Source organism: Atractosteus spatula, chromosome 10, assembly GCF_055471065.1.
Source record: "Atractosteus spatula isolate fAtrSpa1 chromosome 10, fAtrSpa1.hap1, whole genome shotgun sequence".
In the NCBI taxonomy this organism is placed as follows: domain Eukaryota; kingdom Metazoa; phylum Chordata; class Actinopteri; order Semionotiformes; family Lepisosteidae; genus Atractosteus; species Atractosteus spatula.
The window spans coordinates 7,448,527-7,467,200 of NC_142715.1; the positions used below are offsets into that span (position 1 = coordinate 7,448,527).

The 18,674-nt window shown below is 43.1% G+C and overlaps 3 non-coding genes across 3 annotated transcripts; 1 reads left to right on the plus strand and 2 right to left on the minus strand.

Moving 5' to 3' along the window:
• Positions 1-6,410: 6,410 nt before the first annotated feature.
• On the minus strand, positions 6,411-6,504 carry trnai-uau (transfer RNA isoleucine (anticodon UAU)). Its single transcript has 2 exons — positions 6,467-6,504; positions 6,411-6,446 (listed from the first exon to the last, which is right to left on the minus strand). It is a non-coding gene; the product is annotated as a tRNA-Ile (tRNA).
• Positions 6,505-10,509: 4,005 nt separating this feature from the next.
• trnat-cgu (transfer RNA threonine (anticodon CGU)) lies at positions 10,510-10,581 on the minus strand. Its single transcript has one exon. It is a non-coding gene; the product is annotated as a tRNA-Thr (tRNA).
• Positions 10,582-16,803: 6,222 nt separating this feature from the next.
• trnat-cgu (transfer RNA threonine (anticodon CGU)) lies at positions 16,804-16,875 on the plus strand. The gene has a single exon. It is a non-coding gene; the product is annotated as a tRNA-Thr (tRNA).
• Positions 16,876-18,674: the final 1,799 nt, after the last annotated feature.

Consider the following 18,674-nt stretch of genomic DNA (forward strand, 5'->3'; position numbering starts at 1 on the left):
TCGGCTCTCCCCTTCGTCTACGGTTTTGGATTACGGTTTGGCTTTGGCTACTCCCTCTCGGTTTGGATCACTGGCTTCCCTTGGACTCTTGGCTCTCTCCTTCGGCTACGGTAATAGGATCACGACTCGTCTCAGTCGGCTCCCGCAAGTGGGTTCACTACTTGGTTTCGGTTTCACTGACCGAATCTGTAACAGAATACTGAGCCACTTAACATGGACCCAGCGGAGCAAGAGGAAATTCGCTCGGTTTTGGATCAGCACTGGCAAGCCTTACTCCAGTTACAGGCTTCCGTACAACAGATTTCTGCGCACCTGTCGGCAATGCCGCCTACTGGTAATAGTGTAAGTAACGCTGGAGCTGCCACTTCGGCTCCGCCTCCGCCAGCTTCTACACCTGCTCCTCGACCTCTTCCTCTCACACCCCCTGACAGGTTTGACGGCAACCCTACAAAATGCCGGGGCTTCTTGGCACAGTGTGCGCAGGTTTTCAGGCTCCATCCGGTAGCTTTTTTTTCTCCTCAAGACAAGATTGCCTTCGTAGTTTCTCTGTTAACTGGCCGTGCTCTGGAATGGGCTACTGCCTTACTCGATCGCGGGGCTCCTGAGGTACAGGACTATGATCTCTTTCTAGAGAAATTCAAGGGGGTTTTTTGTCGTTTCGCAGCTGGTCAAGACTCCGCCTACCGCCTCTCATCTATCCGTCAGGGCTGCAGGTCTGCACAGGATTATGCCATAGACTTTCAAGTGGCAGCAGCAGAGACTCCCTGGGATAATGAGGTCCTAATTTTTTTTTTCCTGCAAGGATTATGTGAAGAAATAAAGGATCGCCTGGTAACTATGCCACAGCCGGGCAGAACCTTGGAGGAAGTGATTTCCCAGGTGTTAGAGTTAGAGTTTAGATTTCATCAGAGGAATAGAGAACGGTCTCAGACACAGATACAAGAGGTTCCTCAGCCACCACCTACCAACACTCTAGACTCAGAACAACCCATGGAAATTGCCCACGCCCGGTTAACTCCTGAAGAAAGAGAGAGACGCAGATGAGAGGGCTGCTGTATGTACTGTGGAAAATTAGGACACTTTAAAGCTGACTGCCCTGCCTTATGTTCGTCTCTGAGGCGCCTCCCAACTGCTCAAGATCCTGGGGTGAGTGAGTTGACTCAATCTGCTAAGTGTTCCTCAGGATTGTCTATTATGTCTACTTTGTTTTGGGGTAATAAACAGATCCCACTTCTAGCTTTTATTGACTCGGGGGCAGCGGGGAACTTCCTCGACGTCTCCTTAGCTCTAGTTTGGAAACTTCCCCTGACCCAGGTGACTCCTCCTCTTCGTGTACTATCTATTGATGGTTCTCCAGTGTCTCCAGGACTTATAAGATGGCGAACTGATCTAATAAGATTTCAAATTGGCGCCACACATGTAGAAGATATCTGGTTTTATCTCATCGAGACCCCATCACATCCTCTTGTACTAGGATTTCCCTGGCTCCAACAGCATGACCCTACCATTTCATGGTCCCGTAGAGAAATTTTAACTTGGGGACCCCAATGTATTGGTAGGTGCTGTCGTCTGCCTGTAAGAGTTGCACTCACGGAAACGCCCCCTTCTGGCGTTCCTACGATACCTCCCCAATATTCTGATCTACAGGAAGCCTTTAATGAGCAAGAGGCCTTGGCTCTCCCACCCCACCGATCCTATGACTGTGCCATAGACCTTTTGCCTGGATCTATTCCTCCTAGGGGTCGTATATTTCCGCTCTCCAATACGGAATCAGAAGCCCTGAAAATATATATACAAGATTCTCTAAAGGCTGGAATTATACGCCCATCTACTTCACCTGCTTGTGCCAGTTTCTTTTTTGTGGAAAAGAAGGATGGTGGGCTCCGTCCCTGTATTGATTATCGTGGCCTTAATGAAATCACTATTAAAAACCGGTACCCTTTGCCCCTAATCCCGGCAGCACTTGAGTCCGTGCATGGGGCCAAGATCTTCACTAAACTGGATCTACGGGGGGCCTATAATTTAATCCGTATTCGGGAAGGGGATGAGTGGAAGACAGCGTTTATGACAACCCATGGACACTACGAGTATTTGGTCATGCCTTTTGGTTTGGTAAATGCCCCGGCAGTGTTTCAAACCTTTATTAACGATATTTTTCGGGATCTGATACAAAGGTTTGTCTTAGTATACCTTGATGACATTCTAATTTTCTCTAATACCTTCCAGGATCATGTTCTACATGTCAGAGAAGTACTCACCTGGCTCATAAAGAATAAACTTTATGCTAAACTGGAGAAGTGCACTTTCAATGCTTCTAGGATTCACTTTTTAGGTTACATCATCTCTCCAGAAGGGGTGGAAATGGACTCAAGTAAAGTCTCCGCTATTACTGATTGGCCCACACCCAAGAACCTTAAACACATACAACGGTTTCTTGGCTTCGCCAACTTCTATAGAAAGTTTATTCGAAACTTCAGCTCGGTGGTTGCTCCCATAACCTGTTTAACCCGCAAAGGACCCAGACAAGGTAAATGGACCCCTCAAGCAGAAGAGGCATTTCGGCACCTGAAACACCTTTTCACCACCGCCCCCATCCTGAAACACCCTGATCCTTCTTTGCCTTTTGTCGTTGAGGTGGATGCTTCTGGCCATGGTGTGGGCGCTGTTCTCTCTCAACGCCATGGAGAAAAACAGATTCTTCACCCCTGCGCCTTCTTTTCTAAGAAGTTATCTCCTGCACAGATGAACTACGATGTTGGTAACCGTGAGCTTCTGGCTATTAAGTTAGCATTGGAGGAATGGAGGCACTGGCTGGAGAGAGCTCATCATCCCTTTTTGATATACACAGATCACAAAAACCTTGAGTATTTACAATCGGCCAAACGTCTATGTCCTCGCCAGGCCAGATGGTCCCTTTTTTTCAACAGATTTAATTTCCTTATCACCTACACTCCAGGCTCTAAGAACATCAAAGCTGACGCACTCTCACGGATCCACGACCCCCCTGAGGCTGAACTACTTCCGGAACCCATCATCCCTTCTGGTAGATTCCTGGCAGCGGTCAGATGGGACATAGAAGTCATAGTTAGACGCGCCTTGGCTGGACAAACAGTACCTCCTCAGTGCCCTCAGGACAAGTTATTTGTCTCGACCCCAGTCAGATCTTCTGTCTTGCAATGGGGACATGACTCCCGTTTCGCCGGACACCCTGGATTCCGACGTACCCTGGAGTTCATCTCTAGAGATTTCTGGTGGCCAACCATGGTTAAAGATGTCAAGGAGTATGTCCAAGCCTGCTCAATATGTTCCCGAATCAAGTCTTCTCGGATGAGGGCGGCAGGCTCTCTTCAACCCTTACCTATCCCCGACCGTCCTTGGACCCACCTCTCAGTTGATTTCATTACTGACCTTCCACCAAGCCAAGGATACACGACAGTCCTGGTTGTAGTAGATCGTTTCTCGAAATCTGCCCATTTTATTCCCCTACCTTCCCTGCCCTCAGCTAGGGAACTAGCAGACCTGTTCGTACTGCATATCTTCCGTCTTCATGGCATCCCTAAAGACATTGTTTCCGATAGGGGCCCCCAGTTTATTTCACGATTTTGGAAGGCCTTCTGTAAATCACTGGGAGCCTCAGTTTCGCTTACTTCTGCTTACCACCCGCAGGCCAATGGTCAAACTGAACGTATGAATCAAGAACTGCTAACCTACTTACGGGCATATATCTCATCTACCCAAGATAACTGGGTATCATTGCTTCCATGGGCAGAATATGCTCATAATTCTTTGTATACTTCATCGACCGGCATGTCACCATTCAAGTGTGCCTTAGGTTATCAGCCCCCTCTCTTCCCGGACTCCCCACCGGATACAGAAGTTCCTTCTGTTCAAGAATATATCACTAACCTACAGGAATTCTGGAAGAAGGCTAAAGCCGCCCTTCTTCACACTGCAGCTCGGCAGAAGACCGCGGCGGATCGGCGCCGTCGAACCGTACCCAGATTTCGACGTGGACAATTTGTCTGGTTATCTACCCACAACCTTCCTCTAAAGCAACCTTCTGGCAAGTTTGCTCCCAGGTTCATCGGCCCTTTTCGTGTCCTCACCCAGGTTACCCCTGTAACTTATCGGCTGGCCTTGCCTCCTACCCTCAGGATTCACCCTACGTTCCATGTTTCCCTCCTTAAGCCCTTTCGCAGATCCACTCTGTCTAAACCGCAACAAAGACCCCCACCACCTCGTGTAATTGATGGACTTCCTGCCTACACCGTAAATAAGATCTTAGATTCCCGATGGTCTCGTGGATCCCTGCAATACCTAGTGGATTGGGAAGGCTACGGTCCAGAGGAGCGGTCATGGGTAGCGGAAAGAGATATACTGGAATCAAACCTGATCCGGGATTTCCATCAGAATTTCCCTAATCGTCCAGCTAGGGCGTCGGGAGCCGCCCATAGAGAGGGGGGTAATGTTACGATCCCTGCCTCTCGGCAACGAAAGAGGCAGAAGAAGGCGTAGCCTTAGTTCATCAGTCCACCTATCACGGTACGCGTTCACCACCACACCTCCGTCTCATCTGGTATTTAAGCATTAGTCTTTCCCTACCTCCTCGCTCAGTATTGGTTTCCCTTTCGAGCTTCTTAGTTGCGCTACGCCTTCAACCTCCTTGTACTGTTCTGGTTCCGACTTTGTTTTTTTCCTTTTAATACGTCTATTGGATTACGGCTCGGCTTCGGTTGCTTTCTTCTAGTTTGGTTCACTGGCTTCCCTTGGATTCTCGGCTCTCCCCTTCGTCTACGGTTTTGGATTACGGTTTGGCTTTGGCTACTCCCTCTCGGTTTGGATCACTGGCTTCCCTTGGATTCTCGGCTCTCCCCTTCGTCTACGGTTTTGGATTACGGTTTGGCTTTGGCTACTCCCTCTCGGTTTGGATCACTGGCTTCCCTTGGATTCTCGGCTCTCCCCTTCGTCTACGGTTTTGGATTACGGTTTGGCTTTGGCTACTCCCTCTCGGTTTGGATCACTGGCTTCCCTTGGACTCTCGGCTCTCTCCTTCGGCTACGGTAATAGGATCACGACTCGTCTCAGTTGGCTCCCGCAAGTGGGTTCACTACTTGGTTTTGGTTTCACTGACCGAATCTGTAACACCACTAATACGAGAATACTGTTCTGAAAGACTGTCTTAAATAATAATGTTGAAAAGGGTAATGATAACAGTTCCTTCATTAAGGGAACCATACATTTGCCTGTATAGTACAACTTATTATCTGTATCTCCAAATCCCCAATATTTTCTCATGAGAAACAGAAGTGTAGAGTCAAATCAAATTAAATAATACAACAAATCTATTCAATTAACACCCAGATGTAACAGAACTCATTTAAGACTTACACCCCTTTAAATATGTATTTCCTTAATTTCAGTTCTCTCCACCGGGATACCTGGAAATTCACAAAAGCATAATACAGCTACTAAAGTACTAATGTTAAAGATAACATTAAACTTTATTATTTAGATATCATGCTTTTATTAATAAAATATGTAATGATAAAATTCCTTGTGAATAATTGTAGTGTCTGGAAAGCAATTTTAGTTAAATATAAAAATAATTTTCAAACAAGTGGTGCATCAGTTCATTACTTAAGGACGATATTATTTCCACTACATTCAGGACAGTTCCAATGTAATCTATTGTTCCGCTTAGTCTGCTACTTCAGTAACATCTAATGGGCAGCAGCTGTTATTTTAGGTTTGTTGCAATTGAGAACAGGTTCAGTACAGAGCTGCTGACAAATTTCAGAGGCCAAGTTTGTTGCAACTGACCCGTTGTAGCTACCAATCAGCAACAAGGAGAAACAAACATCAGTTTTGCCTTTTTTTTAAAAAAAGGGAAACAGAGTAGTAGTTATTGAGGTCATTTCAGGTACAATGTAAGAACTGAAGTTAACTAGTCCCACAGTAATGCGTGGGGTCCTATTAACAGAAAAAAAATAGTTGTAACCCAAAAACACAACAAACACAAAATGAGAAGTCTTCCGGGAACCTAGGTAAATCCCTGTAGTTGTCTAACAACTATAAAAAAACAACCAAACGCAACAACTTCAAAAGAAAAAGAACATTTAAAAACAAATCTGGGGAACAAAAAAAACAGAATCTAATGCAAGAGCTTTATCAAGTCTTCAGTGCTCCACTCATCTCAGTAGACCTCTCTCATATATTTGTGTGCAGGTCAACTGGAGGTACACATTCCATGCTGAATAGAGAAGGAAACACAATGTTTCAGCTGTGGAGCCTTCTTTGATTGTGACTCGAAATAAACCTTTACCTTTACTTGTTCGTTTGATGTTAATTTATCTCCATCAAATACCTAAGAGTATCTAAACTCGACAGTTGCTTTCAGTAGCTAAAGACACTGCTCCAGGTGAGGCTTGAACTCACAACCTCGGCATGACTCCGCTGTGCACTGCTGTATAAGTACCGCGCGCTGACCGATTGCGCCACTGGAGCTGTGCGAGTTGTGCTCCTCATACAGACTGACGCTGCAGAAACACAGGGTGAAAACGGTTTCGGTTGTGGATCCATCTCCTCATGGGGAAAAGCAACAGTAAAATAGCAAGGAAAATACAAGAAAAGAAACTGAAAGAATTGTGCTAACAGCAAAGAGGGACGGAGGGAGGTGGTCGGACAAGTAAATCAACCCGGCGGATTATTTGTAGGGACATTTTCGAGTCAATCAGCACACGGATCTCTTCATGTGCCTTAAGCTGTGCAGTTTGTATTTTCGATGTCGATAGGTTTCTTCAGAAGTCCAGTAAATTGACAATAATGGAGAACTAGCTGACGCACCCCGTCGTGAAGACCCTCTGTAAGGTGATTGCACGTTTCATTTTCAAGTCGCCTCCTTTACACGCAATTGCAGCCCCGACAATGAGAGAAAGCATGAGAAATGGCTTCAATTTCAATGTGAATCGCAGTACAGGCTCGATGGCTTCACATCTTCCATCGATCACATAAAATTGCAGTAAAGCGCTCTAATTATGACTCTGAAGTACTGGGAAAGATGATTATTTTGAGCGTGCCTCCCAGGGTCTGCTACGAGGCTGAAGTTGGCTTCTTATTCGCCAGCTTCTTCTTCGCGTTTTTCGTTCCACCTTAAATGCTGCTGCTGTGATGTTATGTCGCCTTTCGCCTGTAGATGGCTCTCTTCGATCAGTACTAATTCGGCTGGAATACTGTAGACATCCTCAGTGAAAGGGAATATCCAAATAAATAGCGACTGTCCAAATTATATTTTTGTATGGAATATATTTCAGAAAATCGCAAACCAATTTTGAAAACTCACCATAACACGGACTTACACTGGGAAAAGGTGATTGCACTTTCTGCTTATTGCTACGGCCTTCCCCCCCAATTATGAAAATGTCTCACAGTTCTGACACCGACGTGTGAAAGACAATGTAACAGACTATCAAAATCCTGAAGTACAAAAAATTTTAATGCACCAGTTAAAATATGACCCTCTGATCTTGGCATGTCAGAATACATTGGGAAAAAGTATGGCACGAATTGCACGAATTGCAATGGCACACATTGTTGAGAATATCACTGACCTTGCCGATACTTGCAGGGGATACGAATATTTTGTTCATGTTGAACTACAACACGTTAAAATTGAGCTCCTTAGTCAATATCACTGGGAATGTCCAATAATGACGAACATCATTAGCTCCAAGGAAACTTAGACTCGCACATGGAGTTTTATCTTTGAATGGAGGGTGGGAGAATTCATTTATACTCTCGTTGCTCATTAGCTAAATTATTTTAAAAATATGACACAGATTTGTTGGAGAAACTTGTAATCACCTTAAAGAGAGTCTTCTTGAAGAGGTGCACCAGCTAGCTCTCCACTGTCAATTGACAGGACTTTAGAAGAAACTGTTCTCATACAACCAACATACAAATTACACATCTTAAGGAACATGAAGAGAAATCCTTGTACTAAATAACCTAAAACTGTTGCTGCAAATTATCACCAAGCTGTTTTATGTGTCTGACCACCTCTTTCCTACTTTGCAAAGAGCACAATTCTTTCTGTTTCTTCATCGCTATTTTACTGTCTCTTTCCCCCACTTGGAGATGGATCCACAGCAGAAACTTTAGGTCGGTTCCTGTTACTCTGTCCGATTGAAAGAGCTGTATTAAAGGCACTCCCATCTCTGCAGGAAAGTTATTGCTGCTCTCAACACAATATACTGCAGCCAAATGTGATAGCGATACTGTCACTGCCTGTGGGCCACGTGTTCCTGCTGTCAGCCTATTATGTCATGTCCATCCACACCCAGAAACATTACTGCTGTAGCACAAGAGTTATATAGGCGCAATCAATAGAGCATGAATCTCTTAATCTCAGAACTGTGGGTTCAGCCCCCACATTGGGTCCCTCTGTGTCAATTTGATCCCCCCAATCCTCCTAGCATGACCTGATGGCGTAACAGTGATACCCAGTGCCTTATATGACCTTTGCGTAATTCAGCTTTCTTTCCACTTGATTGAGATTTTGATCTGAAATCATCGGCCAAACAAGAGTTTGTCTAAGTCGAGGGAGATCTGCTCACACGCAAGTATTAAACACTTCAGCATTTACTGTTCGAATACCACACTTTGTCAAAACACTGCCGCTTCTTAAGCTAATAAGTAATGGTTTTTGAGCACGCATTGTATTATTAATGCTTATATTAAAAAAGCATAAATTCACATAATGGAATTTGGACTGAACAAAGTAGTCCAGCCCCTTTACAACATTACATACCCACTGATTAAAGCTTAAAACTACAGCAGCAGGAGTAACAATAATGACAACAACATGTTTGGAGTTCGGCATTTCATTTATTCTGCGGAAACATCGTATCGGAATGAACTGCCCGAGATAAAAGAGTAATTGCGGCTTCAGATCGTTTTTACAGAGCATTGCGTTGTTCTCTTCATGCTGACTACACGCTTTAAATTTGTTGTTTACTGCAAGCGTTGCTTTTCCAGGTTTTTCTGAAATTCCTCGCATTTGAGCCAGCACTAAAATATTTCATTCCCGTCGCTGAATACATTGTGGAAACGGTATTTGCAACGGAATGCTGTCACACATGAAACCTTTTTGTTATTCGGTTCTGAAGTTTGAAAATGAAAATAAAACGGGGGTCACTTCATAGGCTTGAAAGAAGTCCAAGCAGCATAAAAACCCGCGAATTCTCACAAAGGCTGCACCTTTCTTCTGCTGCTTTTATAAATCAGCCTTAAACATTTGAATGCATACCTTACTGCTGCTCATCACATTCACGTGTTTACGAAGCTTTTTTCTGTCCGTTATGTTTTTGCTAAGTAGTTTCTCTGTTTTCCTCGTACTGTGATTGTCAGCGAGCACAACAAGGCTGAAACAGTGTAAAGGCAGGTAAAAAAGACAGGGTAAAACGCCTGACTGTCGGGAGTGCGATTTGAACCCGTGCCTCTATTTGGAGAGCGAAACACAAAGCTTAAAAGACACGAACCTGTGAATTTGCTGTTTTAAACCGCTCGACTATCGAAGAAATGGGTGGTGATTGCACCAGTTGCTTCCGATTTTCCGTAACTTTAGGACGATTGATACGACTGGACGAACACAATTTGTGGCGTTTAGCATGACATGGAAAACGGTACCGGAGCATTCGGGTCCGGACTACCAGACTCAGAAACAGTTTTTACCCCCGCACTATCAAACTATTAACCTCCCAGCCTCTCTCACTCTCACCTCACCTCTCACCTATGATCTGAATCTCACAGTTCCTTCTTTCTTACCAAAAACCCAAACACACATTGAAAATCTACCTCTACCATACATGTCAAAAGTTCACTCCCAATAATTTCTATCCCTTTATTTCATTCTTTTGATGCATGTTTTTGCACATAACCTGTTACCTTTTTGTTGTTTTGCACACTGCCTGTTGTTGTTTTTTGCACATCGGCTGTTGTCTCTGTCTTTCTTTTGTTATACAATTGTATTGTTGTTGTGTTTTTTTCTTTGTACTACTTATGTCCGAGGGCTAGCTAAATAGCATTTCGTTATACCATATACCTGCGTATGAGTATAATGACAATAGACTTGAACTTGAACTTGACATAGTCTTGCAGGCAGTATATTATTTTATTGTTTACTCGTTTAAAAAAACACGGTCTTCTCGTTCCTAACTCAGATTTTTAGTGCTTTCGAACGTTACTTCCAACCTGGACTGACAGCTCACCCGATCTGTTTGTGATCAGACCATGGAGTGGGGGGCTGTACCAAGCGCACGTTCCTTCCCAATGCTGAGGCGATCATTCGGAAGATGGGTGTGAAGAGAGACAAGCTTTGTCGACTAAAAAACAAGGCAGGATATGCAAGAATACTAATCACTGGCGACAGTTATGCTCTCTTACTATTGAGACTCCTACATTGCGATTTTTTTGAAGACTTTGAAACTAAAGGAAAGCAGTGACAAGTGAAACAGGCACAGGTGGGGTTTGAACCCACGATCTTCGGTTTACGAGACAGACACCTTACCACTTGGCCACCGTGCCTTCGAGTAAACAGGCGAATAATGTTGTTCAAATTATTTTTTTCTGAATGTGGTTTACATCGCCTGGAGGCAGCAACAACAATAAAAGGGATACTTAACAAGGAGATACGCTGTAGCAGTGCGACTCCAACAGATGCTCCTGAAGAGACTGGAGGTTTAAGCCAGCTCCTTAGAGCGATCGACCGCGTTACTCTCAACAGCGGCTCTTCAGCTCTTGTTGTTTGACCTAGTGGTTTTATAACGCGTGGAAACGACCGCAACTTCGTTTTCTGAGATGCTTTCTCTCACGTGGTGAAATCTCGACCTCTTTGGCATCTCTGGCTATAGTTCTTCTGTAGAGCAGGCTTTCACACCTCTGCTTATAGTGCCCTTGAAGTCATTTTATTTTTACAGGAAGACGCATTCCCTAACGATCTCTCCTGTTTTAGAAATGCTTCATAAGGCGTGTTTGATTCAACGGACAAACAGTATACTAATTGTACAATGCAGATTTATGCGGCATTCGTACTGGATTTGAGTGGGATTCTGAAATACGTCTTGCAAAGGTATTCAGACTTTCTTGAACCTATAATAAAAACACGGACCTGAAACTCCCTAGCTTCCAATCTCTGATGTTGCTGTCCTTAAACTCGGACGTGATGTTCTGCAGACGTGCAGTGTCCCTTTACTCTCGTTGTTTTCAAAACGACCTCCGTTGTCGGGCGCACTTGAAGTGGAACTGGCCTGACTGCACAGGAAAGTACGGAATGATAAAATGTTTCTACGGCTCAAAATGTCCCTCTAGACCCTCGTCATGTCTGTGTGAGGAACGGGCAGGTAGAGAGGTTTAACAGATACTCATGATGTTTCACACGGGGTGTTACCTGTTGTAGTGTTTCAAAAGGTGTCTTAGCAGACCACAGATTATCTTGAAAAGATTTGGGTTTGCACTGGCTGGGATTCAAACCCGACTCAATTATTTGGAAGGCGCCTGTACCACCACCGCACTTCCGAGAAGCACCTGCAAATGATCACAATCCTCTCTCTCACCTACAAAGTTATGGAGACACAGACATCTAATGAAAACTAATTTTATTCACTCAAGGCTTCACTCTTTTGTTGTGATGTCATTTGAATTAATATTAGCTTTGATAAGGTGTCGGTTTTGCCTCTTAAAGTTAAAGTCTGCTCCTTTCTTCCTGGTATAGAAATAACATGTTCCATCTTTGTTTAAAAACACCACTAAAAGTAAATTATTCAGCTCTAACGCCTGTGTGCATTGACAAGACATCTCAAAAGGACTTATCAAATAAGAACACGATCCTTACAATATTTGCAGACAGGGCTTTATCACTCGAGTTGTACAGAACAAGTGCGCATCGGTCCATGAAAATCATCAGTAGTGCTGTTTTTCTATGCATAGTTTAATCAAGAGCACTTAAAATATGTAAAAAGCTTTCAAAGAAAACAGAATTGAAAGACAGTGGAGTAAGGAGGTGGAAAAAAAGCTCTCCCCCGTCTGGGAATTAACCACCGTCGCACGTGTGACTGGATACAAAAATAACAGATTAAGTTGTACCCAGTCTCTTGAAGCTTCAATGCGATTATTTTTCTTTCCTTATTTCTTCATTCCCATTAATTTACTCTGTAGTAGAGGAAACGCGAAAGTGGGAAACTGCAGGCATTCTTCGTGAGTGGTGTATTGTGATCAGTGAGCATCTGCACATCTCTAAGTCTGTTCCATAACCTTTTCCATCTCAGTGGTGCTCCAGGTGCTTTATATTACAGTACTCACATCGCAATCTTCTGTGGAGTGAGAACTCTTTGATCGTGTTCAGAGAGAGCCAGGTTTACACAATTAAATGCAGGCACACTCGACGTGCTGCAGAGTTGCGCTGCTGTTTTAAATGTACCTCATTAAGTTCTGTTAAATCCTAAATTAATTGAACTAATAATTTAGTTCAAATTCAGGAAATCCAGAGATTGCTTCACACTTGTCGTGGCTGTTGCAGAAAACACCTGTTGAATCTCACCCGGGATTTTCTTGACAGATCATTCAGCGAGCGAATCCTCCTTCTGAACTCCGCACTGAACTGAAAGCTTCACGAACTCCTCACTGCGTGTCCTGTACTGTTACAAGTGCTCTCGTGTAGATGTGAAGCACAGCCATAAACACACTTTGAACTTTTTCCGTTTGTTAAGGAAAATGCAAAAGAGCATGACAAGTATTGATCGTATAAAATATCCATGGCACAACTCGAGAAAGTAGTGAAGGACTACACATCGACTTTTGATGATTACAAGAGATTCAAGAAACACAACCGTCCGCACCTGGGTTTGGATCCTGAACGCTAGAGTTAAAAGAACATAAGCGACGGATATGACCTTTAAACTCTCTTAATTGTCTTATAGTTTATGAAATAAAACAATTTCTTAATAATTTCTTACTGTTGATAGACGATTTAATGAATTTTAACAAAATCACAATTACAAACTTTTTCGGTTAAACTGTTATTCACATACTCTAACGTAAATAAACGTTAGTGTCTTCCGGTGTGTGAGCCAATTTCTCCAAAAAGTATTTGTTAGTCTGTCAGGAGGCTGTGCAAGGTGTTAAGAAACAGAATTTCTAAAAGACAGGCTCCCTAAGCTTAACATCAAGGCAGAAAAAATGCTGTTTTCTCTACAGAAATGCTCTTTAAATTTCAGCACTGTTGCAACTCCTTTTATAAAGGGTGTGCACACATATACAACCAAGGCATTGAAAGTTTTTTTTTTTAATTATTGTTCCAAAAATGTTCCATTTGTTTTCTTTTTAATGTTGTTGATTAAAAGATTTTATTAAATGTAAAAAAATCTGAATGTGAAAAAAGGTCAAAATGCTATTGAAAAAAATCAGTAATGTGAGGAAAGATGGATTGTGGGAGCCCCTTAACTACCCATGTCATGCTGTATTTCTCACTCATTCTACTGGGAGTGGTGCCGTCGCTTCTGGATAAAGTCTGTCAGTGGTCATTCCAGACGGGTCAGGTATGACTGCTCTTCGGCACAAGAGACACGTGACTTGCGAGGATCCCGACAGTGTCAGCTTTCTTTCAGAGCTCGGATAGCTCAGTCGGTAGAGCATCAGACTTTTAATCTGAGAGCCCAGGGTTCAAGTCCGTGTTCGGGCGGCTGTACTGTTCTTAAGTCTATTGTGAATATCATTCTAAATAGTCCTTTATCTTTCACTCTTCTAGCTGTACTGTGGTTATTTTAAATGTCCATTACTTGTATTTACAGTAGTGTATTTAGTGTTTCATTTCACAAACCGAAAATGTTCAAGTAGATCTTGTCACTCTACTCCACGTAATCATCTAAATTAAATCACAGTAGAGTACAGAACACGCAGTGAGGAGCTCACACAGTGAGTACTCTTGAATAAGACAAGAGGAAAGGCACACTGCACATCTGTAGAACATCACGTCCGAGTTTACAGCGACAGCAGAGGTTGGAAGCGAATTAGTTTTTTATTACTCGCTCGCTGAACGATCTCTCAAGAAACCTCGGTGGAGATTTAACGGGTGTCTAATAATCACGTTCAAAAAGGTGACGATAAGTTTTTTTTTAACTAGGTAGCCTTAATGGCAACACAGTGTGAGTAATCTTAAAGCAGCTGCAGATGGAGTAGCCGTAATGGCAACACAGTGCTTTGAGTTCGGCTTTTCTTATTTCTTCTGCAGAACCAGTGGTATCGGAATATACTGATCCGTATAAGAAGCGCTTTCGGTTTCTGATCATTTTTATTGAGCGCTGCTCTAAACTTTACATTTGCTCGGGCTAGTTTTCCCCATGAAAAAAAGACATTTCCCTAATTACATGATTTCACTTTTTTCTTATCAACGAGTAGAAAGAAATAAAATATATACTTCATTATAAGTACCACAGGCAAGATGGCTGGTGGTCTAAGGCGTTGAGTTCAGGTCGCAATTAACCCTGGAGACGTTTGTTAAAATATCACTTCTAATAAAGAGGTCTTTCTCGTTAGAGTAGAAACGATAGAAGCCTTAAGCGAGAAAAAAATCACAACATCTCGCATTTCACGTGTTTAATGTTAACTGTCTCAGTGGTTGCCTCGGTGATTGATGGCTCTTCTCCCTCGCAGGGTGACGGCAAACTTCTTCAGAGAGGGAGTCTCCCACGCACGGCTTTTCTTTATCAAGAGCTGAGACAACAGAAACAGACTTCAAACTGACATGAATTACTTCTTGAGCGTTTATGACCGTCTTTAAAAGCTGAGAGCAGGTGAAAAAGTCTTTGGAAATGAGGAAATGACTGCTGACAGTAAACAAAGCTGACGCTCAGCTGCAGACAAGCGCTCCTCGTTAGTATAGTGCTGAGTACCCCCGCTTGTTGCGCGGGAGACCGGGGTACGTTTCTGTGACAGGGCGCTGGTTTAATTTTTTAACAACCTGACTTCGCTTAAAAAGTGTGTACTGTGTACTACGTTTCGGACTAGTTAGTGCGGTAGAATATGGAGATCATCTCCAGCTTTGAGCTCAACTGCAACAAGAAGTCATGCTAAATGTAGTATAGTGAGTAGACATCGCGAGACAACAGAACGAGAGAGTAGAAGGCGGGAATATATGGTGTAAGGGCGTGATCTGTGTAGTTAACAAAATAGTTAAAATAATATAAAAACGTCTCTTTATTAAGATACACAACATTTATGGCGACGAGAGATGAGTGCTTGACGGACTCAAAGCGAGCAGAACACTGCAGATTTTAGTTCTCTTGCTGGTAGAAACGAACTTTTGAATTTTCGGACTTTTCGTTTAGCTTGCGCCATGGAAGATATGGCAGCCGCGCCGAGAAGCTTTGCTTATGCCCAGCTTTTTCTACCGCTTCTACTGAAACTCGGAGCTCCGGATTTGTATGCGGAATACAAGATATGGATGGAGTCGTACAGATTTTTTTAAATAGCCAGTGGATCTACAGAAGCTCCGGATGCCGTGAGACGTGCTACATTACTGCACTGTATCTGGGTGCCCGTGCAGCGGATTTTCGCCAACCTCCCTGTTGAAAAAGGTACATATGAACAGACTGTAGCTGCCTTAGACGCTTACTTTACACCGCAGAGAAATGTGGTTTTGGAACGGCATAAATTTAGGCAGAGAACTTAGTCTCAGGACGAATCTGTTGATGCTTTTGTGACTGCACTAAGAGGACTGGCTAAATCTTGTGACTTTGGAGTATTGGAAACTGACATGTTAAGAGATCAACTTGTGGAAAAATGTGCACATAAGAGACTATAAATTGCTGCAGGAGGAAGGGCTGACTTTAGAAAGAGCTCTTACAGTCGCTAGAATTCATGAAGCAGCTCAAGCAGAATCAAGAATGCTTTCTGACCACAGTGACAAAGTGACACTGAACGGGGCGCTCGCTCAAACTTTACAAACAAAAGCCGAGCAGCAGGACGCAGTCATGCTAGAGATATACTGTAGAAGAACAGGGGACGGCTGACATTACATGTTACAGGTGCGGACTAACAATGCACAAAGCAGATGAATGCGGAGCGTGAACAGCAAAATGTGTACACTGTAAGAAAACAGGACATTATGCACACGTCTGCAGAACATCACGTCCGAGTTTAAGGACAGCAACATCAGAGATTGGAAGCTAGGGAGTTTCAGGTCCGTGTTTTTATTATAGGTTCAAGAAAGTCTGAATACCTTTGCAAGAAGTATTTCAGAATCCCACTCAAATCCAGTACGAATGCCGCATAAATCTGCATTGTACAATTAGTATACTGTTTGTCCGTTGAATCAAACACGCCTTATGAAGCATTTCTAAAACAGGAGAGATCGTTAGGGAATGCGTCTTCCTGTAAAAATAAAATGACTTCAAGGGCACTATAAGCAGAGGTGTGAAAGCCTGCTCTACAGAAGAACTATAGCCAGAGATGCCAAAGAGGTCGAGATTTCACCACGTGAGAGAAAGCATCTCAGAAAACGAAGTTGCGGTCGTTTCCACGCGTTATAAAACCACTAGGTCAAACAACAAGAGCTGTTGAGAGTAACGCGGCCCAGCGCTCTAAAGAGTTGGCTTAAACCTCCAGTCTCTTCAGGAGCATCTGTTGGAGTCGCACTGCTACAGCGTATCTCCTTGTTAAGTATCCCTTTTATTGTTGTTGCTGCCTCCAGGCGATTTAAACCAGATTCAGAAAAAAATAATTTGAACAACATTATTCACATCTTTATTTGATGGCGCGGTGGCCAAGTGGTAAGGCGTCTGTCTCGTAAACTGAAGATCATGGGTTCAATCCCCACCCGTGTCTGTTTCATTTGTCTCCGCTTTCCTTCAGTTTCAATGTCTTCAAAAAACTCGCAATGTAGGAGTCTCAATAGTAAGAGAACATAACTGTCGCCAGTGGTTAGTATTCTTGCATATCCTGCCTTGTTTTTTAGTCGAGAAAGCTTGTCTCTCTTCACACCCATCTTCCGAATGATCGCCTCAGCATTGGGAAGGAACGTGCGCTTGGTACAGCCCCCCCACTCCACGGGTGAGTTGTCATTCCAGGTTGGAAGTAACGTTCGAAAGCACTAAAAATCTGACTTAGGAACGAGAAGACCGTGTTTTTTTAAACAAGTAAATGATAAAATAATATACTGCCTGCAAGACTATGTCAAGTTCAAGTTCACGTCCAAGTTTATTGTCATTATACTCATACACAGGTATATGGTATAACGAAATGCTATTTAGCTAGCTCTCGGACATAAGTAGTACAAAGAAAAAAACACAACAACAATACAATTGTATAACAAAAGAAAGACAGAGACAACAGCCGATGTGCAAAAAACAACAACAGGCAGTATGCAAAACAACAAAAAGGTAACAGGTTATGTGCAAAAACATGCATCAAAAGAATGAAATAAAGGGATAGAAATGATGGGGAGTGAGCTTTTGACATGTATGGGAGAGGTAGATTTTCAATGTGTGTTTGGGTTTTTGGTAAGAAAGAAGGCACTATGAGGTTCAGATCATAGGTGAGAGGTGAGAGTGAGAGAGGCTGGGAGTTTAATAGTTTGATAGTGTGGGGGTAAAAACTGTTTCTGAGTCTGGTAGTCCGGACCCGAATGCTCCGGTACCGTTTTCCATGTCATGCTAAACGCCACAAATTGTGTTCGTCCAGTCTTATCAATCGTCCTAAAGTTAAGGAAAATCGGATGCAACGGGTTCAATCAGCACCCATTTCTTCAGGATAGTCGAGCGGTTTAAAACAGCAAATTCACAGGTTCGTGTCTTTTAAGCTTTGTGTTTCGCTCTCCAAATAGAGGCACGCGTTCAAATCCCACTCCCGACAATCAGGCGTTTTACCCTGTCTTTTTTACCTGCCTTTACACTGTTTCAGTCTTCTTGTGCTCGCTGACAATCACAGTACGAGGAAAACGGAGAAACTACTTAGCAAAAACATAACGGACAGAAAAAAGCTTCTTAAACACGTGAATGTGATTAGCAGCAGTAAGGTATGCATTCAAATGTTTAAGGCTGATTTATAAAAGCAGCAGAAGAAAGGTGCAGCACAATGTAATTTGTGAGAATTCGCGGGTTTTTATGCTGCTTGGACTTCTTTCAAGCCTATGAAGTGACCCCCGTTTTATTTTCATTTTCAAACCTCAGAGCCGAATAACAAGAAGGTTTCATGTGTGACAGCATTACGTTGCAAATACCGTTTCCACGATGTATTCAGCGACGGGAATGAAATGTTTTAGTGCTGGCTCAAATGCGAGGAATTTCAGAAAAGCCTGGAAAAGCAACGCTTGCAGTAAATGACAAATCTAAAGCGTGTAGTCAGCATGAACAGAACAACGCAATGGTCTGTAAAAACGATCTGAAGCCGCAATTACTATTTTATCTCGGGCAGTTCATTCCGATACGATGTTTCCGCAGAATAAATGAAATGCCGAACTCCAAACATGTTGTTGCCATTATTGTTACTCCTGCTGCTGTAGTTTTAAGCTTTAGTCAGTGGGTATGTAATGTTGTAAAGGGGCTGGACTACTTTGTTCAGTCCAAATTCCATTATTTGAATTTATGCTTTTTTAATATAAGCATTAACAACACAATGCGTGCTAA